The following is a 27,508-nucleotide window of genomic DNA, read 5'->3' as shown; positions in this document are numbered from 1 at the left end:
TCCTCCTGCACCTATTTTCTATGTTCTATGTTTCTAAATTAATTTTCTTGCCTGGAATCCAAATAACTACTCTTTCTGCCAAGAAACACTCTTCAGTGTTATTCAGTCTATTCTCCCTAAACGTCAGTTACAGGCTGGAACATTTCAAAACATAATGTCCCCACACACTGGAGAAAGTTAAAGGTACTCCTTATATGAACATCAGCTATTGGATAGCTGACAGATTCACAGTTTTACATTTTATATAACCACTAACCTCTGAGGATAACAGGCCTTCATTATGAAGGAATCAACAGCAAGAAGGATGTTAAACATTGCCTCTGTTAAACAGACAGCACATTGGCATTCAGATTAATGTGCCAGGTCAGGGAAAATATATTTGCAGTCTCTGTGTGACAAGTTTTCAATTTTGGCTGCACTGTCGAAGGGAAGCAACAGGAGGCAGCCACAAAACGAAACATTCTGCAAATCATTCCTGATAATGGCAGGCACAGAGGCCCAGGGGCCAGTTGGGGAGATGAATTTTAACATAAATGTTAGAATAGGATCTTTTTAATAAAAGACCATACTTTGTAAGTTGGAAGTTTTTCAATTTCTTTGTATTGTATAAGTCTGCAGGACCAGCAATTAATGTCATACAATTGTCCCGTTTTCAATGGTATCCAAACATAGCATTTAAATGTAAATGAATGAAATAAATATAATCTCAATGTAGCTGCAAAGAGAAACCCAAAGAGAGAGCTATTTGAACATCTATAGCCAAATAGACTTCAAGGAGATTCCATTAAAAAGCATTGAATAAACAAATAATCAGATTTAATCATGAGAAGAACATTATGCTATAGGAATTCATTATAAAAGCAGGGAGGTTATTATGAGAACACCTTTAAAGTACTGTGTACATTATTGGTCTCCTTTTTTAAGTAAGGTTGTTTATGCATTGGAAGCAGTTCAGAGGTGGTCTACTAGATCAATATCGAGCTTGGGTATCAGTCCAGTAGATCGATCCCCAAGCCAGAATTCAGTCTATCAGATCTATAGTAATCTATTTCCATGGAGCTTTAGAGACTCAGTGTTATAGAATTTTACAGTACAGGGCACCTGGAAAAACAATGATTGTTGACCTTTGTGCACCACTAATTCAATTTAATTTTACGATGATCAGCCATGATCATATTGAATGGTGGTGCTGGCTCGAAGGACCGAATGGCCTACTCCTGCACCTATTTTCTTTGTTTCTGTGTTTCTATGTAAGACAATGTGCCCTGGTCTTCTTAGAACCCCCAAAATATTGGTCTCTTTCTTGAGAGAATTCAGTAACTGAATACAAGTTGTTCCAAACTGAAGAAGGGTCTCAACCTGAAACATCACCTATCCACATTCTCCAGCGATGCTGCCTGGCCTGCTGAGTTACTTGAGCACTTTGTGTCCTTTTCAGTAACTGAGCCTCAATATTCCTTTGGTGCAGAGAATTCCAAAGATTCACGATCCCTCTGGGCAAAGTTCTTCTCAGTTCTGTGTAACTGACTTTTGTTTTGAGATTGTGACCTTGGTTCTCGACACTCCATTCGAAGGAAACATCATCCCTGCGTTCAGTCGGTGAAGCCTCATGAGAATTATACATGTTTCAATCAAATCACCTCCGTTCCTCTAAACCCCAGAGATCATATTGGCCAGTCTGCTTAACCTCTCCTCATGTGACAGTTGGCCAATTTCAGCTTTATTTGAAAACACAAACTTTGTACTGTGCAGTAATTAAAATTTAGATTTATTTATCTTAACTTTTATCTTTAGAGAAACAATATTGTCATCTGAATCTTTGTCCGTTGCACACAACACACTCAAACTGCAATTAAATGAAGAACAAGTAACAATATTTTTTGCCTAGCATATTGTCAAAGGCAATTTCCATTGCATACTTATTTTAGTATCCATAGTTTTATAAGGGCCTGTTATTCATAACTTTGTGTCTGACATCAGTTGGTTGAATAGAGGTTACACCCAGTTTTGGTAATGGTGCGTATGTGTCATCTCTGGAATTTTGATGTGAATTGTACAGATCAACCTCACTAAAATCATCACAACTCAAAATTTACTACCATATAAGAAGAAAATAGCAACCACATGATGCCAAATAAATATGTAACTTGCACTGTGCTCTCTCTCTGGTAAGAGCCATATTTCGATAAACTGATATTTTTAATATACCAACATTTGTGTTCAGGTTTTTTTTAATTTCATGATTTCTCAATAACTTATACTTATCAGAATTATTCATTCATTATTTTTGTTGCTTCTGTGTCAATAACTCAACATTCCAGAAGTGTGATATAGATTTTTTTAAATTTAAGTTCAAAGATTAGGAAAGTCAGAGCAAACACACTGGTTGACATTTAAAAAAATATAACAAGTAAAGTGATCGCATGGTGCAATAGTTTTAATTAAACGCTTCTAAAGCCGAGAATTCGATTCAAAACTGGATTCTAAATAAATTAATTAAACCACCCCGAGGCCACCTAAACTGAGCATCCAGCAAGTGAAAGTCTGTAATAGAAAGTTACTCATAATCTGGGTGCATTTCTCATTAATTGATTACCTAAAAGGGTGATATTTGGGGTGTGAAATTTGAGGGGAGCAGAGGGGACTTATCTGCTCAATTTGTACTACACTTAATACTTGCATATTTCATGATGAACTGAATATCAAAATATCAAAAATACCTCATGTATTCTCATACTTAATCAAGTCATGTGTTGGAAGGAACTGCAATGCTGGTTTACATTGAAGACAGACACAAAATGCTCTGGAGAAAAGGAATAGGTGACCTTTCGAAACCCTTCTTCAGACCCGAAATGTCAACTATTCCTTTTCTCCAGAGATACTGCCTAACCTGCTGAGTTTCTCCAGCATTTTGTGTCTATTTACTTAATTGAGTTACACAGGGGAAATATTTTCTTGGTGCAGCATAAGTAGAAGTACCTTATCTATGCTTAGTTAGAATGTTTATGATCAGTTATCCCTAGGAAATCAAAAATCTTTTACAGTTTCAGCCAGCACATAATCATCTAGCCATATCTCATGAAAAATCTGAAACATTTTAGATTTTATTACCAGAAAGGAATTTTTAAAAAATGCTCTTGTCATTTGTTGTTCATATTTTCACAATCATAGATGTAATCTAGAATTAAATTGTGAAACTTTGTTACATAAGTAATTCATGCTTTCAAGCAAGTGCGTTGAAGGAATGGAAAATTATTGCATGAAATTATCAATTATATTTGTTTGGCAAAATAAGTTTGCTTCATCAGTAACCGTCACAGCTATCCTCCCTAATGATCAGAGAGTCTTTCTGAAAAGAAAATGATTTTCTGGCAGTGTTTTTTTTTGTTTGCTGCTGTGTTGCTGGTGCTGGACATTTTATTGAGATCTGACCAAGATTAGGCATGGCTTGGTACCAATGATGCAACACCTCTTCAATCATCTGTCCAGGGGGCAATTGCACCACACAGCTGAACATGGCTTTGGACAGACCCAACAGCTTCTCCTCATCGACTTTGGATGTTTGGTCCTCAAGGGACTAGATACGTCCAAGAATGCATCTCAATTGTGTCATCACTACATTAGTCTTTTTGCATGATCAGAGATATTCTTGGTGAAGAAAACTAATGTAACATCCAGCAGATATATATGGGAGTCACCGAGTCATATTGCACAGAGAAAGGCCGTGGCCCCTTCAATCTGCTTTCACCATCAAGCAACAATTTTCACTAATCCTACATTAATCCAACTTCTTGTTTTCCGTACCTATGCATCAACTCTAACACCACCAACCCTCATCAGGCAGATAGACACACACACTTACACACACACACACCTAATTCTATCACTTACTTCACTCTAAAATCAATTTCCAGTGGGCAGTTAACCTATCATAATGCATGTCTTTGGGTTGTAAGACACTCAGAGAAACTCACACACAGTTACGAACTCCAAACTCCACACAAATGGCACCAGAAGTAAGGATTGAGGTATCTGGCCCTGTGAGGCAACCCTGTGAGGCACTATTTCCCTCCCTTTCATGAATTGCTTGAGGTTACTGGGCCATAAAGTAGCAGTATGGAGGCCCAAAGCTTGCTAAAATGGCCATTCATCATGTGCACACCACTATAAAGTGTGTGGCTTATCACTTCTGTTGGTTTGAGCAAAGGTATTAATGGAGATGATAAGCCAGCTCCTTCTGTCAACTATCCAAGCAGAGTGCACAGTAGACAGAAGGAAAAACCTCGTGATGTTTCCTGGATGATGACGTAATTGATTGGCTCTCTGTCTGATCTCAGCTGCCTTAGCACATCTTCCAGGAAGAAAATAGAACTTTCTACTTTCTACTTTTGTTTTGCACTTTTGGTACAGGAATTGCTCGTGAAAAACTGCAACCAAAGACCAATCTGTAAACACTGGGTAAACATTGAAACAATGACAAATTACAAACAAATGTCAACAGATCACACATCAATAATCAAAACTCTGGGAATAATTTCATGCAGGCCTGTCAAAGCTGGGTATCAGATATAAGTGCCATGGTGGATTCAGCTGTATTGTGTTAATGCGCTGTTCATGATGGATAAGACATCCATTTAAATATTTTAGTCTTACTCACCACTATTGGTGGATACATAAAAGTACGGATTGCTCTTAGATCACAGGAAAGCAGATCCCAACTAAATCAACCTTTGTCCTAAATGCCAGTAAGTGAGCAGGCCTGATTTAGGAATTTTGCCATTGAACTTGGCATTTTTCTTGGACCAGAGACTTCGGCCAATGTGATGGTTTCTAGCACACTACTGACACCCAGATCAAAAGAAAAAATTTAGGAAGGATGAACCTAGGGACCAGATTTCAGGTGATAAGAATGTTTGACTGTAAAGAACCTTCAAGGAAAAAAGTACTGCTCAAAAATATAGCTTGAAGGACAATTTATAACATGTACAGCATATCCCTTCTAAGGGAAAGTGTTGTCATCAGATGACAGCAGCAATGATCCACACGACAAGAAAAACAACAAAGAAACAGGGCACAGGTGGTCAAAGCACCAAGGAAGGCATATCCCGCATGGCCAGTGTGAAATTGAATGTGCAGTTAATCACATGCCCATACCAGTGACAACAAGAATAAAGAGTGGGAAGTGTGAACATGGGCACTGCAGTCAGATGCAACCTATTCAGCTGGATTCAAGAAAGTGCATTTGGCCTAGACCAACTATCTATGAAGCATTATGATACAACTAGTTGCAGCTAAAATGGCGATCAATAATAGTACAATCGTATAAGTGAATTCTAGTAATGGTATTGATTTTACTTGTAGAAGAACCAAGTTATTGATTACAAGATCCTAAGCATCTATCTTGGTGTAAATCACAAAGTTAAGCTTCTGCGGGAAACAGAACACCGGGAAACTGTCCAATGTCACTGAACTTTGTTTTGTGTTTATTATATTGTTTACAGAGCACTATGTTTACATATTGTGTTGTGCTGCTGCAAGTAAGAATTTCACTGTTCTATCTGGGACATCTGATAATAAAACACTCTTATCAACAAAACACTCTTAGGTACAAGAAGCTTATCGTTAATTAGGTTAAACTTCTAACCAGTACACATTGCCAATCCTCTTGACAGAACTAAGAGAAACAGTACTAACCATGATGACTTTAGGACTGATACTTCATCCTCCTGACCTGATCAAGGGAAGCAAAAGAGACTAGGTTGACCAAATTATGACTGTGACCTGACCAAGAGAGAGACTTTTGTTCAGGTTGCCCTAGTGGAGAGACTCTATCTACTTGACCTGATCAATGTAATTGCAAAACATCATATGCAGATGCTGTCAAACAGCAAAAGCTGTATAAATATTTGAAGACAGTATGGGTTGTCAGGAGTTGAAGAGATGAAGACACAGTCCCTGCTCTACCCTCAGTCTCAGGAGGATCTCTTCCCAGGACCTTCTTTCTGAAATGGTCAATTTGTTCGTCTGCAACTCATTGCTATGCTTTTTTTTTCTAGTTTGTAAGATCCAAACGTGCTTCATAATAGTAATAAAATAGCATCTTCTCCTTGATTAGGAGGCGGGCCCACCACTGGAAATAGTTATTATTGACAGCTGTACTCCTTCGGAAAAGAGTAAAGTAGTGAAGTTACCTTCTCTTTGAAACATCATCCGATATTTTGATGGAAGAATCTGGCAAAGCCAGAGTACTGGCGACTGGCTCACTAGCATTTTCCTGAATGATCCACTAAACTAAACTGATGCTAAGTAAATTAAGTTTAGATTAGAGATACAGCATGGAAACAGGCCCTTCGGTACACCGAGTCCACGCCGACCATTGATTACCCATTTACGCACTTGTTCTACACACTCCCTGCACACTAGGGACAATTTATAGAGTCCAATTATCCTACAAACCCTTGCGTCTTTAGGATGTGTAAGGAAACTGAAGCACCTGGAGGAAACCTATGTGGTCACAGGGAGAATGTGCAGACTCCACACAATCAGCATCCGAAGTCAGGATCGAACCCCGGTCTCTGGAGCTATTAGGTAGCACCTGTACCAGTTGTACAACTGTGTGGCCTTAGTGCAATAACTCCCAACAAGTGGTGGTATAGAGTGAACATCCTCCTCTTTAAGAGTTGTGTAGATTACATCAGTCATTGAACGAGTGCCTAGAACCGTTGAAATTACTCTGTGTTATTGTGCTTTCATGCGATCAGTGCTTGAATGGTACTACTTGGTTGCACAAATCTTCATAAAGGATGTACACAAATTTTTGCACAGATGGCACTGGGACAATCAGATGCAGGTCCCACATGCATTGCCATTGTAGTGAATGATTTCCAACATGAACAAATTTCAGTCCCATTGCGCTTTCTATTCACATAACTGCCTGAACTATGACTCTTAACTAGGTTTCAAATAGTCATTAGAAAACAAAGCAGCTCTACAGAGATGCAGTGCAAATGTTTGCCCTGCAGCACACAAAGGCAATGCTGTAGCTTTTACCACCTGTTAGCATTCAGCAAAGTCGACTGAAGCAGAATTTACAGAGTTGTTCTAGTTAATACAGACCATTATATATACAAGTAAAATATTATTAAGTATTAATTATTTTACCAATGTACTGCACTGGTAAAGTTTTCCACCAAAACGCAAACTGAAAGTAAACTCTGTATTAATCGTATTGCTCTGGTCTATTTGTCCAATGCATATACAGCGTTTTGTTTAATGGCGCAGGTCTCATTATCCCTTCTCCCTGACAGAAAGTCCGCAACTTGTTGAGTGGGCAGAAGGAGGATACTGCTGCTCGCAACATGGCGTCACATCCCTGCCGCGAGTCTGGGACAGTTTCTATTGACAAGCTCGGGGAGCCTTGATTATTCAGACTATTCCTCATAAAACTAAACCAGGTGAGGGGGCCTGCTCAATAAAATTTAAAACCAGTCAGAAAGGCAAAGGGTAGAATTAATCTGTCGTGACTGCTGCTGTTTTGCTCGGGCAGCAGGGGATAGGGGGCCTCCCCTGCAGGACACCCAAAGGGTCAGCCAGGGTCAAACAGAGCACCCCAACTTGGCTGTGACCTTGCTGGAGTGATCACAGCACACATCTGGAATGGATTTCCATTTCAGAAGTAATAAAGAAAACACAGAACGAAACAGTAATCAAGCAGAGACTGAGAGATATGGGCTCTGACCCTTTCTAGGCCACGTAAGCCAGCGAGTGTCAGTTAAGTTTGGCTCAGCCAGGAGGCTTAGCTATTATTATTGCATAACAAATCATATATTTCTCAATTTACCCCACAGACTTAAATTAAAAGCTTCTCCCGATGAAGGGAGACATATTCCCTTTTAAATAACGCAGCACTCTTTAGCAGAATCTACCTGCATGAGAGGGGCAAGGAAAATCACAAACGGGCTGCATAGTGAACTCGCATGCACTTTGGATGAGCATATAGGAGGTCAGCTTGTAACAGGTCAGAAGAGTATCGCAATGCACGGAGCAAACCACAAACAAGATCTCAAGTTACAACTTTCTACCTCCAGTCAACAATACCTGGGAATGAAAACACTTAAGGCTGAAATTATTTCCAGGTTTTAGAAGCACACTGTGTTCCCATGTTACATTAATAAACAGAAAGCCTATATTTTGTTCATCCTTACACGGTGCTTTACCAATAGTAAGTGAAACCACCAGGTCAATACATCTTTCAATGATTAGTTTAATTTATTTAATAACGCAGTAATAATACACCCCTTCTCAACGATGGCGTAGGGCTAATTTTAAAGCCTGTATGGGTGCTGTGGTTTGGAACGCAATTAGGTTCAATACTGTCTCATTTACCCTGGTGCTCCTGCCTCCATCATCAAGGGCAGCATTCTAAGTTGGACATGTGCATTTAAGAGTCTCCAGAAGTATTGTGCCAGTACAACTGCAAAAGTGGTATCCCCACCCGACAAACCAAAGTATCGCTCAGATACATGTTGTCCACAAGTTCCGTCAGGCCAAATTATCTTGCAAACAGTCATTTAAAAAAAATTTAAATTGCAAAAGCCAGGAATCCGAGTTAAAAACAGAAATACTCAGCATGTCAGGCATTATCTGTGGTGAAAGGAAGAAAATGAGCATCTCAAATCAATGACCTTTCATTGACCTGAAACTTTAATTCTATTTTACTGTCCACAGTGCTGCATGATCCACTGAGTATTTCTAGCATTTTCTTTTATATCGCCTCAACAGTACCAGTACTGCAATATTATCAAACAACTTGAAAAATAAGGTGGACGGAAGCTGAGGGTATGTTCAATGTGGTGAGCCAGATAAAATGGCCTCTGTTATTTGCAAAAACGTAATTGCTCAACAGATCTAATGACATTTCACAAGGTACTAGTTAATAACTTACTCGTTAATATTTTTTTAATTAAAACTTTCAGAATGTAATATTCTGAATAAATTTGGATCTGATGCACGTATTCACAACACTTTTTTGAATTGCGAATCAATTTTCAGTCAAGCTGGAATCAGAAAACATAAATTCTGAAACATTTCAGAAGAGTTGGCTTTACGAACTTTTGCCTAATTGCTATGTAACAACTCCCAAATGTTTTACACCACCTTGTCTTTTATATAAAGGGCCCGTCCCACTTTGGTGATTTTTAAGGCGACTACAGGCGACTAGGCAGTCGCCTCACGGTCGCCAGTGTGTCGCAGGGTGTCGCGGGCATGGTCGTGAGTAGTCTCCAAAGAGTCATAGCTTTTTTCTGGTCACCGCAGAATTTTCTCCCTGCTCGAAATTTTTCAGCGACTGCTGGCTTGACGCCAATGATCATAGCTTGGCGTCTCCTGTCGTGGGCGCTGCGTTGGTTGTCGCCAGGTTGTCGCCAGGTGACATAGGTTGTCACTGGTGCTGACGACGGTAATCCACCTTTTATAAGAGTTTTGTTTGTTTGAATAAAGTAAAGTTTGGACATTTTGACAAAAGATTGATGTTTGAAGTTATTGTATTTCAGAGTAGTTTCTCATGGCATCTCTTTCAAATATTTTAATTTCATTTATTTTGACCAATAAAACAAACACAAACATAAGCATTGCACTGCATTGAAAAGCAAACTCTTCGTTTATTTTGACATTGCACTGCATTGGGTCTCTTCAGGGACAAGTGCTTCAACCACACAGACCTCTTCTTGGGCTTCTTCTTCACCATTCTTCTTTTTCTTCTGTCTTTCAGAATTTGAGGGCCGCTGCAAGCAGCAGGGCTTGCATTTGATGTAAGAGCAATGCCATAATATGTTGCTTCCTGGAAGTCATGATGCAGAATGATCGGAAATATGTGAAATGGCTACCGTTGCCATCAGTTGTGACCTGACAGGGTCGTAGCTTGTCGAGGGTGGAGGTAGATTGACTTTGGTTGTCGTAGCTTGTCATAGTCGCTGTCGTGGGTGGACGTCCTAGGTTGCGACGACTGGGTCGCCGGTGGTCGGTAGCTTGCCATCGACTAGGTGGTAGGTTCTCGTAGCTGTCGTAGACGTTGTCGTAGACATTGTCGTAGGGGGAAAAAGTCGCCGGTTTTTCGGCAATCTGCTACGACTTTGACAGTCGCCGGCAGTCGCCTTAAAAATCACCGAAGTGGGACAGGCACTATAGCAGTTGAATGGTCTGCTGAATATATTCCGGGACCTCTGTGGCTTTCAATGCACAGCTTCCTGGGGGTTAATGGACATGTGGTGTGATAAGGAAGGGTGGCCACATTTAAACACCACTTGCAATATTGATTTGAACATCTGTGGCCCTCAAGATGATGTAGAGAGGTCATTCTGATGCAGGTCTTAAAAGGATAGTCAGAGTATGCATCTTCAATTCTTAAAGGGAACCAGTTGAGTTATACCTGTTCGGCGGGTATTGAGCCTGATGCACTGAATTATATTCCAGTTGTGCACTTCCACTGCTCAACCCCACCCTGCTCCCCATCCTAGGTTCACTCCTGACTGTTCAGACCAGGGTTTTATTGCCAAACTTCTCACTGCCAATACAACCCTGCCTGATAGCTCTGGGACACCACATCTAATGATTTCTTCAACTCATCCTCTTAACCAGTTGTGCCTCCAATCTCTAAAAAGGTCACTTAACCTTATCCTCCTGACTCAAAGTTCAACTCATCTTACACCCACCTCGTACACCATAGGCATACATCTGTCATCAGCCCCAATGCCTTCTGCAACCACCCTGTATTCTTTCACTGACTCCACAATTATGTGTGTGTTTGCTCCTTTCTATCATGTATTAAGCTTTGTGCATCAGATGGTGAAATATTTTTGCTGGGATATCAGGTTGAAGAGGCAGGACACCCACTCTGTCACTAGTTCAAGACACTTTTTGAGATAAAGATGATTTTCTGAATCTATGTTACAAATAACACCTCAACAAATGATAAGCTTGCCAAAAGAGGCTGTGGCATAAATCCCAGACAACATAACCTCAGCTTTTTAAATGCCCCTTGGTGCTATCTCTTTGGCCAAAGGGTTGGTCAAATCAGGCACCCTATAAACCTGAAGTGTTTTGGTGTGAAGAACCTTGGGGTATTTTCCACATTAAGAGCACCAAATAATTGTAGAGCAGCGAACTTTAGATAGTTCCTCTGCCCCTCTCTTTCCCTCACCCTTCCCAGATCTCCCACTGTCTTCCTGTCTCCACCTATATCCTTCCTTTGTCCCGCCCCCCCTGACATCAGTCTGAAAAAGGGTCTCGACCCGAAACGTCGCCCATTCCTTCTCTCCTGAGATGCTGCCTGACCTGCTGAGTTACTCCAGCATTTTGTGAATAAATAATTGTAGAAATAAGACAAGCCAAATCACAGAAAGCTAGAGGCCCCAGGTAAGATCCAGATTTTACTTTCACAAGTATTAACCAATTTTGATACATAGAGATTTCTGGCTCAGAACACTGTCTCGAAATTAAAAATGGCAGGAGTGCATTCCTTGATAAACCTTGTCTTCTGGACTAATTACTCCTTTCAACAACTTGGCAGTAAAAGTGGTGGAAAGGTTAGCGTTATATCAAGGCTGACAGTGGTTTAGGAAACAGGCAGATAACACAGCTACGGTGGATTTCTATTTTCCAAATTTTAGTTTATCTTGATATGAGATTAATTAAAACATTGCAAATCAAACAATCCAAGAGATAACAAGTACCACATTGTTTCTGACAATGCTGCTGTGATCGATGAGGTAAGTGTGACGCACATTTATCCCACCAGGGAGATGCCTTTGAAAAGGGATTACCCGTGACATGTTACTTATATTGTAGTTTTACCTCCATGATATTGCACAGTGCAACCACAGAAAATTCACTCATTGTGTCCTGCCAAAGACATTGACAGAAACGATAAGGATTGCGCGCCATAAATTAGAAAAGACAGAGTACAGCAATGCAATAATATGTGTGAAGGCATGCAGTTCAATGGAAGAGGAATAAATTAGAATTGAGAACTGAGAACCAAATAAATCCAAAATGTTGCCAGCTCGTTCAAATAAAATAATATACAAGCTTTGCTCACCCCATTTGAATCACATTTAAGTACGGTCCGTGTGTACCTGGCAGGAAAGCATTTCTTTTGACAGAATGATTTTTAAAGTCCCCTGTTAAAACAACATTTTTTATCAAAATTACAAAGGAGTCGCTGAGAGATTTGAGCCACCTAACAACATTCTGGGAATGGATGTTTGAATATTCTTCATAATCAACCTTTCTAAACATGAGAATTTCAGGACATGGCAACAGGTATGGAAATAAACTGACTGCCATGTGCAGTCTATGTAAATAAGCATGACCTCACTGCGTGACATCAAGCAAACGTATACTCCTGGTATTAGGCAGAGTCTGGTATTCTTGACATGCTTTCTTGAGTTTAGATCTCCAAATATAATTCTTAACCTCTGAAAATGGAAAATGGCCCTTCAGATCTAATCTCACTTTATAAGAAATCTTAGTGTCTGCTGCAGTCTATATGTTTAACAGTCAAGCAAATTTAATATAAATCATTAAATTCAAAATAACCACACCAATGGAGATGGCTTTCAAAAACACTGAAGAATTTCAGAAGATGCACACAGCTATGCAGCTTGCTAAGGCACAAGCTGCAATACTACAAATCTTTTATAGGAGATATTACGTTAACAGTTTGCAATTTCAGCCATTTCAATTTAAAGAGTTTGTAAAATGAGAAAGCTCAAACACCATTTTAAACCCCTTTATAATCTAGCCTCAATGAGAGAAGTTGAGAGATTATTGTGTTCCATAAAAAAAAATTAAAGAGACAAGTCATACAAGGAAGATCACATCTTGCTGTAAAGAATGGATTTGCAGAGTTACCTCGAAAACATTTGTGTCAGTATCAGAACTGGTCATTTCAGCTGTATGTTATCCATCTGCAATATCGGTTCAGCTTTTCTCTCACCATTAGTACAACATGGACTGCTGGGCATGTCCTAGAGCACTGCTTTAGCAGCACATTCCATTTCTGGGTTAAATGGGTTAAGGGGGGCAGTGAGGTAACTTCTGTTTCTGTTTTCTGCTGCACAACCGCCAACAGCTGGGCTATCTCATGCAGGTTTCGCACACATGGGTGAGCAAAAAGGTCATTTAGATTTTTATGTGGGCAAGTTTGGCGAGACTCACTGCCCCCCTTAACCCATTTAAGTGGGTGACCCTTATAGTTCATCTTCACAGCAACCTTGGCTACGTCCTTTCGCATGGTTTATTTCCCCCCCCCCACTGATGCTGCCAAGTGAATCCAGTAGTTTTCTAGATTTCCAACTTGGTCATTAATTTGCTCTTGGATAATTTGCATCAAGGATGGGCACTCTATTTTTGTTATCTTAAACATTGAATCGTACAGCACAGGAACAGACCCTTTGGACCACAAAGGCTGTACCACCCATAATGCCAAATTAAATTAACCCCATCTGCACACGATCCATATCCCTCCATTAGTCTCTGTCTAAATGCTTTTTCAAAGCCTCTTAAAAGCCACTGCTTCTATCACCATTCCTAGCAATGGGTTGCAGTCACCCAGCATTCTCTCTGTACAAAACCTGCCTCATAAATCTTCTTGAAACTTTCCCCCTCTCACCTTAAATCTTTGTCCTCTAGTATTTGACATTTCTATCCTGACTCATAATATTTTTAACTTCTTTCCATTCTCCCCTCAGCCTTTGATGCTCCACTAATAAGTAATCCAAGTTTGTCAAACTTCTTCTTATAGCTAATGCTGTCTAACCCAGGCAACACCCTGGCGAAGAATTAGAAACAAGGAATAGGAGATGCTAGTTTACCGAATAGGATACAAAGTGTTTGAGTAACTCAATGGGTCAGGCAGCATCCCTGGACAACATGGATAGGTGATGTTTCAGGTTGGGACCCTTCTTTAAACATCCCGATGAACCTCTTCCATACCTTTTCCAAACCCGCCACATTCTTGTGTTGAGGCGATTAGAATTACACTCGAACTACATAATTATTTTATTGATTTTTTAAAAATCTTTAAATGCCAGCACACCATGCCCACTGGTTTTCAATAGGCTGTTCCTAGAGCTGATGGCATTTTTGGTATCCAGGAGTTCCGTTACAATTTATTTGTAAGTGCCCGAGTACTGTCCTGCACTTGTGATATCTGTATCTCTTGCTTCAGTAATAAATGTGTTGGAAGCTATTTTTTTTTTAAATCGCTTTCAATATACAACATATCTCTGCAAATCTTTTACAAAAACAATAAGAACAGAGGAGGTACATTCTGCCCTGACTTATTTTGCAATAACATCATTGCACAGACACTGAATCACATCTTGTTTCACTTACTTTACTTAATGGGGCCACTTGATAAATACAGGAGAAATAAAATCGTAAAGATCTGTTTGAGTTATGATCTTTTACATTCTTGTTGAAATTTTAAAACTTAAGATCTGAAAAGAACAAAGATTGCAGATACAGTATATCATTTTTTTTCATGGTATATGTAACAACTGAAAGTGTTAAGAAATTTGCTTTAATGAAAAAGATAATTTGTTTCCTTAAAAAATGACATTTGTAGATTTGGTCTTTATTATATCAAACATTAGTTGCCTGTTTAACAAGTGTGCAGTTTTTACTTCTTTGCCAATTGGTAGTCGATAATCTACCCAAGAAGGATAAGTTACTGGATTCAGCTGCAGAATATTTACAATGCTTAAGAATAGGTCAACAAAGGAAATCCTTTTAGGGAAATTGTTTTGGAAAGATTAATCTTTAGCCAGAAGATTAAAACATTGATGCCAGTTTTTGTTTCTTTCAATGAAATAAAAATAAACTATAGAATTGAAGTATCATTTCATAGCAGGATTTGGGATATTTTACCAATCTTTTCATTAAATGTTAATAACAGTGACTTTTATCAATTTGGTGTCAGAATATGCAAAAGGGGAGGTTCTCTCTCTAACTTTCCATTATTATCAATTTTAGCATCCTGCTAAAGACCCAGCACAGCACCACATCATCTCACTAATCTTCACCCACTGATCACCTCCTCTCCTAACAATCTTCACTCTCTGAATAATCCTCTCCTCTGAGGGGGATTTAGCTTCTTGGACCGCTCCTCAACACTCTTGTGCTGTGAAATTCACTCTTCGTAATTGTGGGATATCACTGAGGAAAGACTTTTATGCGCCTTTGCATGCATAAAGCCTTTGCAACTATATACAACACCACAAGTCCTATCTGCAATAGAATCACAGAATTTTAAGGCATGAAAGAGCTGATCTGATGTCTCATAGGATTGTCTCTACATATTTAACAGAGAACTTCTGTAGACAAAGGCCTTTGTAGGTTAGGAGAACAAACAATTGAGAAACATTCTTCTAGAGTATGATCAATGAATGACATTGACAACACGAAAGGAACTGTCTATGGAAAATTAGAAGATAGCTATTAAAGAAAGTGGAGAGAACACAATAAATTACATTAGATAGCCTGACATCAGTAGTCTGGACAATTTTGGATTCTATTAAGGAAGTGGATGCAGGACACTCAGAAAATAATAATAATAGGATTGGGCAGAGTCAACGTGGATTTATGAAAGAGAAATCATGCTTGACAAATGCTGGAATCTGAGGTTGTAAATAACAGAATAGATACAATGAACCAGTCGATAGAGTGTACTTGGACTTTCAGAAGGTCTTCAAAATCCTAACATATGAGGTTATCAAACAAAACGAGTGCACTGTACTGTGGATAATATACCAGTGTAGACTGGAGATTAATTAATGGATAAAAACAAAGGTTTGGAATAAACAGGACACTTTCAGATTTGAGCAAAAAACATCGTGCTGGAGGAACTCAATAGGTCAGGCAACATCTGTGGAGGGAAACGACAAATTATGTTTCAGGTCAGGACCCTTCTTCAGATTGACACAGAGTATCTCCATCAGTTTGTTAGTGTTGTATTTTGCTCAAGATTTTAGCATCTGCAGTCGCTTCACTCTTCATTATCAGATTGATCTTGTGACGAATGGAGTGTCACTGAGATCGATGCTGAGATCACAGCTGTTCAGAATCTATATCAATGATATGGATGAAGAAAACAAGCGCATTATATCAACATTTTGCTAATGATACAAAACCCGACAGCAGTGTAGTTTCAGAAGAGGATGCAGTGAGACTATAGATGATACAGACAGGCTGGGTGAATTGAATGAGGACAGGGCTGATGGAACATAGTATGGAAAACCGTGAGATCACCAACTTTGATTGAAACAAGTTGAAATACAGGATATTTATTAAATGGCAAGATTGGTGCTGGGTTTCGGAGTCATCTCGATGTTTTACTACATGAATCACTGGATATTTATAGGCAGGTACAGTAACCAAACAAGAAGGCAGGTGGTGTGGTCACCTTTGTTGCAAAGGTATTCGAGTACAAGAGTGGAGGCATCTTGCACAAATTATGCAGGTCTCTGGTGAGCCTACATGGGGAATTTTGCAAAGTGGTCTGTTCTGCCAGCTTCAGGGAGCTTCAGATCATTAATGCAGAGTTGATGTTTCCTTTGGTGGGTGTCCAGAACCAGGGGCCACTGTCCCAAAAATAAGGGGTTATTCATTCAGGACAGAGACCAGGAGACATTTCTTCATCCAGAGGTTGATCCACAATAATATATTTTTTAAATCATGATATTAAAAATCTTTGTTGCTTGAATTTATTTTTCATGTAATCTGATACCCTCCAAGAAAAACAAAAGCGCAATTATTTTACTAGTTAGGTTCTGCCTTTGTCAATTTGCTTCATGCATTGCAAATTGTAGCTGGCATTTTCAACATAATAAACACAATGTGAAATCAGCCTGGAATGTGCTGCTTCTTTCATTAACTTGCATACTACAAGCACTTAATTGCAGACTTTGAGTTAAAGCAGAAAACTCTGGCAACAGTAGGAACATCCAGCCGGAATTAGATGTCCTTCAGATGTCTCAATTATATGCATGCTCTGCTAACTCATGGAGCTCAGCAATGATGGTCTCATTACAATAGCCGGCTATCAAAAGTGGTGGCACTGGCATCACGTCTTACTCACCTGCGATGAAGTCCATCAAGCAGTAAACCAGCCATTATGGACAGCAGGAAAATCAAGTCTGCACTAGCATGTTTTCTGGAAGTGGTAAGGATTGCACAGGGAGGTTAAGCAATCGGTGGGAACTTGCAAATGGTCGATTGGAAAAGTCTGTTTCAAGGTAAGGGAATGGCTGGCAAGTGGGAGGCTATGAAAAATGAAAAGCTCCCAACCTGTTCTTGTTAAGGTGAAGGCCAAGGATAGCAAGTTTAGGGGACCCTGGTTGACGAGAGATGTTGAGGCTCTGGTCAGGAAAAAGAAAGAGGCACCTGTCAGATTTAGGCAGTTGGAGTCAAAAGAATCCTTCCTCAAGTGTAAGAAGTGTAGAAGTACACTTAAGGCAATCAATAAAGAAGACACAACATGGAGCTGATAGGCCAGGTAAAGGAAAATCCCATGAGATTCTACAGGTACATTGTGAGTAAATAGGTGGTTGGGGAAAGAAAAGGACCTCTTAAAGATCAGCTTGGCCAACTTTGTGAAGAACCACAAGAGATAAGGAAGATATTAAATGAAGTTTTGTCATCCATTTTTACTGAGGTGAAGATCATGAAAGCTGCGGAAATGAATTACAGGAGTGAGATGCATTAGAGCATATACAGATTACCACAGAAGAGGTATTGGCTGTTTTAAAGTGCATTAAGGTGGATAAATCTCCATGATCTCCCTCAGATCTTGTGGGATACTGGTGAGGAAATTATAGAGAGATAGCCGCAGGTGAAGTTGCAGAAGACTGAAGGGTGGCTAATGTTGTACCATTATTTAAAAAGGGCAGTAAGGACAAGCCAGGGAACTACAAGCCAGTGAGCCTTACGACATTGGTAGGAAATGTGCAGGAGGGGATTCTTAGGGACAGGATCTACCAGCATTTGGATATGCACAGGCTCATTCAGTATAGTCAGCATGGCTGTGTGCATGGGAAATAGTGTTTCATAAATCTGATTGAGTTTTTTTGAAAAGGTCACCAAGAGGATTGATGAGGGCAGGGAAGCAGACATAGTTTATATGGACTTTAGCAAGGCATTTGACAAGGTCCCACATGGTAGACGAGTTGGAAGATTAGAGCGAGCGGAATCCAAGAAGAGCTCGCCAATTGGATGTAAAATTGATTTGGAGGAAGGAGTGGAACGAGCTGACAGTGGAAGATGTAGCAGCAGATACAATTACAACTTTTCAATGATAGTTGGACAGATATATGGATTAAGAAGGGTTGAGGGACATAGGCCAAATATAGGTAAATGGAACTAGCTCACTTTGCCAACTTGGTCGGCATGGACAAGATAGGCCAAAGAACTGTTGCCAATTAGAACTGCTGCCTCAGAGTTCCAGACACTTGATTCAATCCTGACCTCCCATGATCTGTGCATGGAGTTTGAACTTTTCTCTGTGAATGAGTGGATTTCCTCTGGGTGATCTATTTTTTCATCCACCTTCCAATAGACTAACCGCAAATTGGTCTGACTGTAAGTGGATGGAGATCTAGGGGAGACAACTGGATGGGAACTAATTTTACCAAGATTCCTTCAGACCTTGCCCTTTCTCTATTTGAAGTGACCATTCCACTGGAAATTACTTTCCATAAATGCACAATTTACTCACTCTTGTCCAATCCTCTTGACTCCAAACTCTTTCCCCTCTCTCCACTACAGAGATCTCCTGACCAATTAATTTCCTCTGTGATCTTGAAAACGTAAGTCCTCAGTGTGAGTCTGGGCACAAGGGTGTCCTATATACAATAAAACATAATTTCTGTGTGCCTAACACAAATTTGATCCCACCCACTACACATCACTGCTTTCTATGTGATTTGAAAACCATATGATTTTGACCAAAACTCACCTATGTTTAAAACTCCTCATCATTTACCATTTTTTCAACCAATTCCAACAAGATGGAGCTGCATAAACCTGGAAATCTCATCAACATCACGAACAGCTTAATATTAATTCATGAACTGGTCGGAGAGGAACTTTGCAATTTTGACCAGATTGGGTTTTTTTCTCTGTGCTGCTCTCATGCAACTGCTCAATTGGGAATTGAGTTGTTGTCCAACCCAATAGAACACTTTTTCCTATTTTATTTAAGCTTGTTCTGCAAAAAAAAAGCCTTGTTTACCAGTTCATCTTTTGAGAGTCCATTCCCGGCAGAGCCATTCACTGGAGGGGAAAGATGGGTCACAGAATCAGATGTGGCATCTCCAAATAATTGTGTCTTCTGGTGAGACTTCATTCTGGAATGGAACCTTGTAAATTTACATTCCCAGAATATCTACATTTGAGAACATATTTGCACCCAGCACCATGTATCACAAAAAGCTGGAGTAACTCAGCGGGTCAGGCAGCATCTCAGGAGAGAAGGAATGGGTGATGGTTCGGGTTGAGACCCTTCTTTGATCAATCTGAAGAAAAGTCTCGACCCGAACCGTCACCCATTCCTTCTCTCCTGAGATGCTGCCTGACCCGCTGAGTTACTCCAGCTTTTTGTGATACCTTCGATTTGTACCAACATCTGCAGTTCTTTTCCTGCACCCAGCACCAAATGCCATATTCTTCTTTTCAGATATAAAATTAAACTCTATGTATGCTATAAATTATTGCCTACCACTCGTACACATTACTGAACAGTAAGCAGCATTTAGCCATTCATTAAATTGATTCATCTATTTGAAAGGTTTCAATTTTTTGTATTTCATCATCGAAATGCATTCAATGCTAATGCAATTGCATGATGTTTGCCGCTAAATTGAGGTGCCAGAGATCCGTATTTAGTCTGTTGATCAAACTTCAAACTTTTCTCTTTTCCAAGTCTTAAAATACACTAATGGCATTTCCTTCATTGGATTTCACAAAAAAACTTTCAATATTAATGCATCGGAGAAACTGTAGTAAACTGTGGCACTATGCAGTTCTTGGGATGCAAATTACATTTTCATTTGTCTTTTAATATTAATAAGCAAAATGTCCTGTAATGTTTGATGTAATCCACATAACATAACCATTTATTTACATTGGCCCATGCAGAGAGAATGCCTCAAAGGCATGCCAGTTTCAAAACATATCTTGGATCAGGTAGGTTCGTCTCTTCATAGACTATCAGTTTTAGACTATTAGTATTAGACAATTAGTCGATTCAGTTTATTCACAAAGTTATCCTTATAATATTTAAACTGGTTATTGCTTATAAGGGTTACATTTGGAATAGTTTGAAGACTGGCTCTTATTTGTACTAATTCCTGGCAACAGTTGTATTATGAATAGTCTGAAGAAGTTTGAATAAGGGTCTCGACCCGAAACCTCGCCCATTCCTTCTCTCCTGAGATGCTGCCTGACCTGCTGAGTTACTCCAGCATTTTGTGAATAAATACCTACATTTTATGAATAGAGGTGATCTAGTGGCAAATTAACCAACCAATCCATACATATCTGTAAAAAGGGAAGGAAACCAGAGCAACCAGAAGAAGCACAGCTGGACACAAAGGGACCATGCAGCTCCCCACAGACAACTACTGAAAGTTAGGATTGAACCCTGGTTACCAGAGTTGTGAAGCAACTATACCTGCTGAGTCACTGTGTTGTCTGGAAGGTGGAAGATTTCCTACGATCACCCAGAGCAACTTCATCTTTGGAGGCTGTTATAAATAATATTGGAGACTGCAGTACTGAGAGCATGTTGCGACAAATATTGCAAGGGATGTGGCAACTTGAATGCTGCAATTGGACTTGGCAGTCAGGTAGGGAGCCATTAAGTTGCAATTAAGATTCGGCTGCCTGTCACTACATAGCCACTGCATATTCACATTGCACAGGTAGAGGAGGACACTCATTATTCACATTTGCATTTGCTGAAGAAGTGCTTGGGTTAAATATTGAAAGAAACCAGTGCAGAGGCATACTCTAGCAAGTGCCAGTACTTGAGTTGAGGAGGTGATAAAATAAGTAATCTGTTAGGTGGTTGGCAGGAGACATTAATAGATTGAGTGGTTAAGACTGTGACAGATGAAGGTCAGTGAGTAGAAGTGTGAGGTCATCTACTTTAGACCTAAGAAAATAGATAAAAGTATTTTCTAGATGACAAAATGCTAGGAAGTGTGGGGGAGCAGAGAGATTAATGACCAATGTATAAAAATTGCTAAAAGCTAGTGGACTAGTAAATAAAAGAAAATTAGAAGTCTAATGGAATGCTAGCAATCACCTCAAAAGGCTGCAAAACACTGATGGATACAGTGCTGCAAAACTAAGGTTTGCCAGATTCAGAGAATCATGTTCATTTCTGAGCACAAACCTCAACAAAGATATATCAATTTCAGAGAGGATGCTGCGCATTGGCCTATATTTCATGTTGTTACAGCTTTGCACTTCAGGCTGGATTATAGTCAGGCACTGGGAACAGAAGTTTACCATTAATCCCCCAAAAAAGACAAGTGCTGGAGGAACTCAGTGGGTCCTCCAGCATTTCTGGAGAACATAGATAGGCGACATTTTAGGTTGTCACCCTTCCTCAGACTGAAGTCCTGATCCAGAGATGCTGCCTGACCCGCTGAGTTACACCAGCACTTTGTGTCTTCTTTTGTAAACCAGCATTTGCAGTCCCTTGTGTCTACATTTACCATTAATTGCCTCTGCCTATTCTACCATTCAATAATTCAATGATTCTTTATTGTCCCATGTACCAAGGTGCAGTGAAATTACTTTGTTTTGCATACAATCAGTAAAATCATACCAAAGCTAGGCACAATTATAGATAAGTACAAAAGTGTAATGATTGCAGTGCAGGAATAGCAGACTTCACTAAGGCAGTACACCAAGAGTCTCCAAGTTTCTGGCACCAACTTGTGCCCTTCAATTTTCAAAATTCCTAATATTTTAATATTAATATTTAATTGGTCTTAAAGGCCCGTTGTCCTGGCGGCGGCACTGGGTCGGTGCTGCAGGGGTTGGCCTGGCCTTGCGATGCTGGCCAGGTTAATGTTCAATCAGGTTAAAGTTGATCAATACCTCAGCTCCATTTTTCTGACTTTTCTCTATGTCCTGTAATAGCATTTCCTGACAAAAGTCTACTTCAGTTTTAAATTGAAGGAAGGGCGGGTTAACCTGGTTGAAGTACGGGAAGTTAATGCAAGAAACAAGTTTACAATCCCTTAAATTGAGAAGATTAAGGAATTATCTAATTGGCGTATTTTAAAAAGTATGAGAGATTTGATATACTCTCAGCCTTGATGCAGGATCTCGATCAGAAACATTGACTACTCCTTTCTCTCCACAGACGCTGCTTGACGTGCTGCGTTCCTTCAGTTTTTGGCAAAGGATTTAATAAGGCAGCAAGGAAGTCATATTCTCCGGGGGAGGGGGGAAAAGAAAATCAAGAAAAGGAGTCATAACCTAAAGTTTGAGTGGGTCATTCAGAGCCGATGACAGGAAGTGTACATATGCACACACAAGAATTGTAGAACTGTGGAGAGTGCTCACTCAACAAGCTGCTGTCTCTACGTCAACTGAAAATGTTAAAACTGAAGTAGACTTTTGTCAGGAAATGCTATTAAAGGTCAGCGAAAAGGCAGGAAAATGGAGCTGAGGTTCTGATCAGCTTTAACTTGATTGAGTGGCAGAACAGGCCAAAGGGGATTAATGGTAAACTTCTGTTCTCAGGTCCCTCGACTTCAAACCTGCCTGAAGTGCAAGACTGCAAGAACATGAAATATAGGCCAATGGCCTTTTCTCATCCCATGATTTCCTGATGTTCTTAGTTAAGATTGAAGTATGGAATTGAATCCTAATAAAGTCCTAGCAGATTTGGTCTAGAATTTTTCCCATTTGCTTCAGAATTATGTTCAATTGGGACAGATTTGCCCAGATTCCACTACATTGTAAAATTACCACTTAATACAGACCATATGACAACAGGAACTGATAACAGCCAGACACTGTGTTTGCAGACAGAGGAAAGACAGAAGCTTTTGCTCCAATATTTGATCCTTCGTGACAAATTGCCATCCTGATTACAACATTCAGATTTCATCTGTTTATTTTTTTAATAACTTAAGGTCTACACTGAGATGAGCGAAATGGAAAAGGGAAATGGAAGAATGAGAGTTAGGAACCATAGTGCAGAGAACTTTCAAAGTGCAAATGAAAGAATATAGATGTTTGGCAGTGAATCACGAGGCAATAATTCAATTGGCAGCTCTAATAGTGTCAAATTCGAAGGGTGAGACGCAATCATTTATGAATGTCAGCAGAATTGTGAAATAAAATTACCATGTTAATGTCACTCCCAGGTACTTATTATTCTTTATACTGCAAGGTCTAAAGTTTATTTTAGATTTCAAATCACTTTTTAGTATGCTACGTCTGTAGAATTTGAGAGTCATAGGTGAAAGATATTTCTGACACAGCATCTGAATATGGATCACATTACTGCTTCAACAGTGATGTTTTCTTGTCGGCAGCAAATTATCTGGAAATCACTTTACAGCCTAAATAAATACTGTAGATAGAGAAGAAAATTGGAAAGATAAAACCAAAAAGAAAATACTTTGAGCAAGTCATTTGATAACTGGAATCAGATTATGAAAACTTTCTGTAATCACTTGCTTATTATAAAGGCTCACCCAGTCATAACAGTGTCATTCATGTTGTCATTTTCACAAACAGATTCACTTTGGATATAAATAATTACAAAGAATTGCTCAGCATTGCAACATTGAAAAGTGGAGTCATTATTAATGGGGTTTTGCAAGTTTCGTGTTTCTTCTTGGATAAAATTCCCTGTTTAAATGTTGTTTTATTACCTCCCCAAACTGATCATGAATCAGTCTCTGACCTTATTTCTATCTGATTACCAATGGAAAGGAGCTGAGTTATAACCTTTGGGGCTTGGATATGGATACAACCCAGATAAAAGTTTCTCTTTGTAAAGCTGCTAAATGGTACAGCGTGGCCAGTGCTGACCCAGTAGATACTGGCCAGACCTTAACATTTCTCCTAAAGCAGTACAGATCCCCAACCTCTTGCACAGCAACTTCAGTGGCTGGGTATGAGAACTGAAAATGAGAGATGGTCCAAAGCCTAAGAAAGGTCCAATTCAATAGAATGGGGTCAAAGAACTTCATCACACCATCAATTCCAACTGGAGGGGCTGTTATTTGAAGGCGCAGTGTCGTGCATGCGTGTTAATTTATTTTTAAGAACCATGTGTTCCAAGTGCTAAGACTGTTTAATGTATCGTTTTCCTTGCCAGTGCTGTTAGTTAAGTGTTGACTGCCTTCAAAGGACGTTTTGCTGTTAGTCTGTTCAAGATTGACAGGTCTATAATTGTCACAGGACAGGGAGTTTGCATGGGGATTGCAAGTCCCTGAATAGAGTAACCGCCAACAACTGCCTGGTTTACCTTGGATATAAGACAGCAAAAGTAAATCACAGGTAGAGCACAAAGTATCATATTTGGCATCCATCCATCTGCGAGAAATGCTGGTACAGCTTTGATATTGTCATGTTTGGAGAGGGAAACATATCATCTGTAGTTGCTTTTTCTACTCTGGCTGCCTGGGCCTATCCTTGACAGGCAGATCCTCCCACAACTTCCACAGATGAAGTTGTCTCTGGCCGTTGGATTGGGGCCTATGTTGCTGTTGCCATTGACCATGTTGTGGTATTGGCATCTGGCCTCCAGGGTCTTGAATCATATGCTGTCGTGATGCTTCATACTTGCCTGGAGGTCCTTTCTCCACCTCCCCCGGTCCTCAGCAGTCTCATCCCAGTTGTCAGTGCCAATGCTAACATTTGTCATATCTCTTTTAATTGCATTTTGCAGCAAAGCTTTGGTCTTCCTTTCGGCCTCCGTGCATTGGTTTCCTCCCCGTATAGCACATCTTTGGGGATGCATCCATTTTCCACCCTGTGTCCATGTCCAAGCCTGCAGAGTTGTTTCTGCTTGAGGACTGCAGAGATGCTCGGCATGTTGGACAGCGGGAAGCCAGATTCATTGGTGATTCTGCCCTGCCAAGAAACACCCAGGATGTGAAGACAGCAGAAATGAAAATTATTCAGTTCCATTCTTGATGTAGATAAGCCGTCCAAGTTTCACTACTGTACAGTAATGTGCTCAGGACCCATGCTTTGTAGACAGCTATCGTGGCCTTGATTGTGAATTTCCAGTTCTTCTATGCCCACTTATTTAGCCTCCCTAAGGTGGTTGCTAACTTTCCGATACCTGAATTGATTTCTTCATCCAGAGAGAGGCCATCAAACACTGTAGATCCTTGGAGTGGTATTTAGGGTGATTTCGGGGGGATGTGGAGTGCCCTGACCCATGATAACAGTCTTCTTAACACTGATCATTAAACGGTATTCAAGGCAAGCATGAGACAGTCTGTCCTGAAGTCCTTCTTCCATTGGGGCGATGCATGCAGTATCATCAGTGTACACGATGCCCTTATAAGCACATATGCAATTCCCTTATAACCTTTGTCGTGGCTTTCAACCATGCCAGATCAAAGAGCTTCCCGTCACTTCTGGAGTGAAGATACACCCCTTCCGTATCTGTCGGGAAGGCAAAGGACAGAAGAGCAGATAGGAAGATGGCGAATAGAGTGGGAGCTAGGATGCAGCCTTGCTTCACACCACTTCTCATGAACAAGGAAATGGCAGACGAGTTGAACCGGTACTTTGGATCTGTCTTCACTAAGAAGGATACAAACAATCTCCCAGATGTTCTAGTGGCCAGAGATCCTAGGGTGACAGAGGAACTGGAGGAAATCCACATTAGGCAGGAAAAAGTTTTGGGTAGACTGATGGGACTGAAGGCTGATAAATCCCCAGGGCCTGATGGTCTGCATCCCAGGGTGCTTAAGAAGGTGGCTCTAGAAATTGTGGATGCATTAGTGATTATTTTCCAATGTTCTATAGATTCCGGGTCAGTTCCTGTGGATTGGAGGGTAGCTAATGTTATCCCACTTTTCAAGAAAGGAGGGAGAGAGAAAACGGGAAATTATAGACCAGTTAGTCTGACATCAGTGGTGGGGAAGATGCTGGAGTCAATTATAAAAGATGAAATTGCGGAGCATTTGGATAGCAGTAACAGGATCGTTCCGAGACAGCATGGATTTACGAAGGGGAAATCATGCTTGACTAATCTACTGGAATTTTTTGAGGATGTAACTAGGAAAATTGACAGGGGAGAGCCGGTGGATGTGGTGTACCTCGACTTTCAGAAAGCCTTCGACAAGGTCCCACATAGGAGATTGGTGGGCAAAATTAGGGCACATGGTATTGGGGGTAGGGTACTGACATGGATAGAAAGTTGGTTGACAGACAGAAAGCAAAGAGTGGGGATAAATGGATCCCTTTCAGAATGGCAGGCAGTGACTAGTGGGGTACCGCAAGGCTCGGTGTTGGGACCGCAGCTATTTACAATATACATCAATGACTTGGATGAAGGGATTAAAAGTACCATTAGCAAATTTGCAGATGATACAAAGCTGGGTGGCAGTGTGAACTGTGAGGAAGATGCTATGAGGATGCAGGGTGACTTGGACAGGTTGTGTGAGTGGGCGGATGCTTGGCAGATGCAGTTTAATGTGGATAAGTGTGAGGTTATCCACTTTGGTGGTAAGAATAGGAAGGCAGATTATTATTATTTGAATGGTGTCAAGTTAGGAAAAGGGGACGTACAACGTGATCTGGGTGTCCTAGTGCATCAGTCACTGAAAGGAAGCATGCAGGTACAGCAGGCAGTGAAGAAAGCCAATGGAATGTTGGCCTTCATAACAAGAGGAGTTGAGTATAGGAGCAAAGAGGTCCTTCTGCAGTTGTACAGGGCCCTAGTGAGACCGCACCTGGAGTACTGTGTGCAGTTTTGGTCTCCAAATTTGAGGAAGGATATTCTTGCTATTGAGGGCGTGCAGCGTAGGTTTACTAGGTTAATTCCCGGAATGGCGGGACTGTCATATGTTGAAAGACTGGAGCGACTAGGCTTGTATACACTGGAATTTAGAAGGATGAGAGGGGATCTTATCGAAATGTATAAGATTATTAAGGGGTTGGACACATTAGAGGCAGGAAACATGTTCCCAATGTTGGGGGAGTCCAGAACCAGGGGCCACAGTTTGAGAATAAGGGGTAGGCCATTTAGAACAGAGATGAGGAAAAACTTTTTCAGTCAGAGAGTTTTGAATCTGTGGAATTCTCTGCCTCAGAGGGCAGTGGAGACCAATTCTCTGAATACATTCAAGAGAGAGCTAAATAGAGCTCTTAAGGATAGCGGAGTCAGGGGGTATGGGGAGAAAGCGGGAACGGGGTACTGATTGAGAATGATCAGCCATGATCACATTGAATGGCG

Source organism: Rhinoraja longicauda, chromosome 11 (assembly GCF_053455715.1).
Source record: "Rhinoraja longicauda isolate Sanriku21f chromosome 11, sRhiLon1.1, whole genome shotgun sequence".
In the NCBI taxonomy this organism is placed as follows: domain Eukaryota; kingdom Metazoa; phylum Chordata; class Chondrichthyes; order Rajiformes; family Arhynchobatidae; genus Rhinoraja; species Rhinoraja longicauda.
This window is presented reverse-complemented; position numbering follows the sequence as displayed.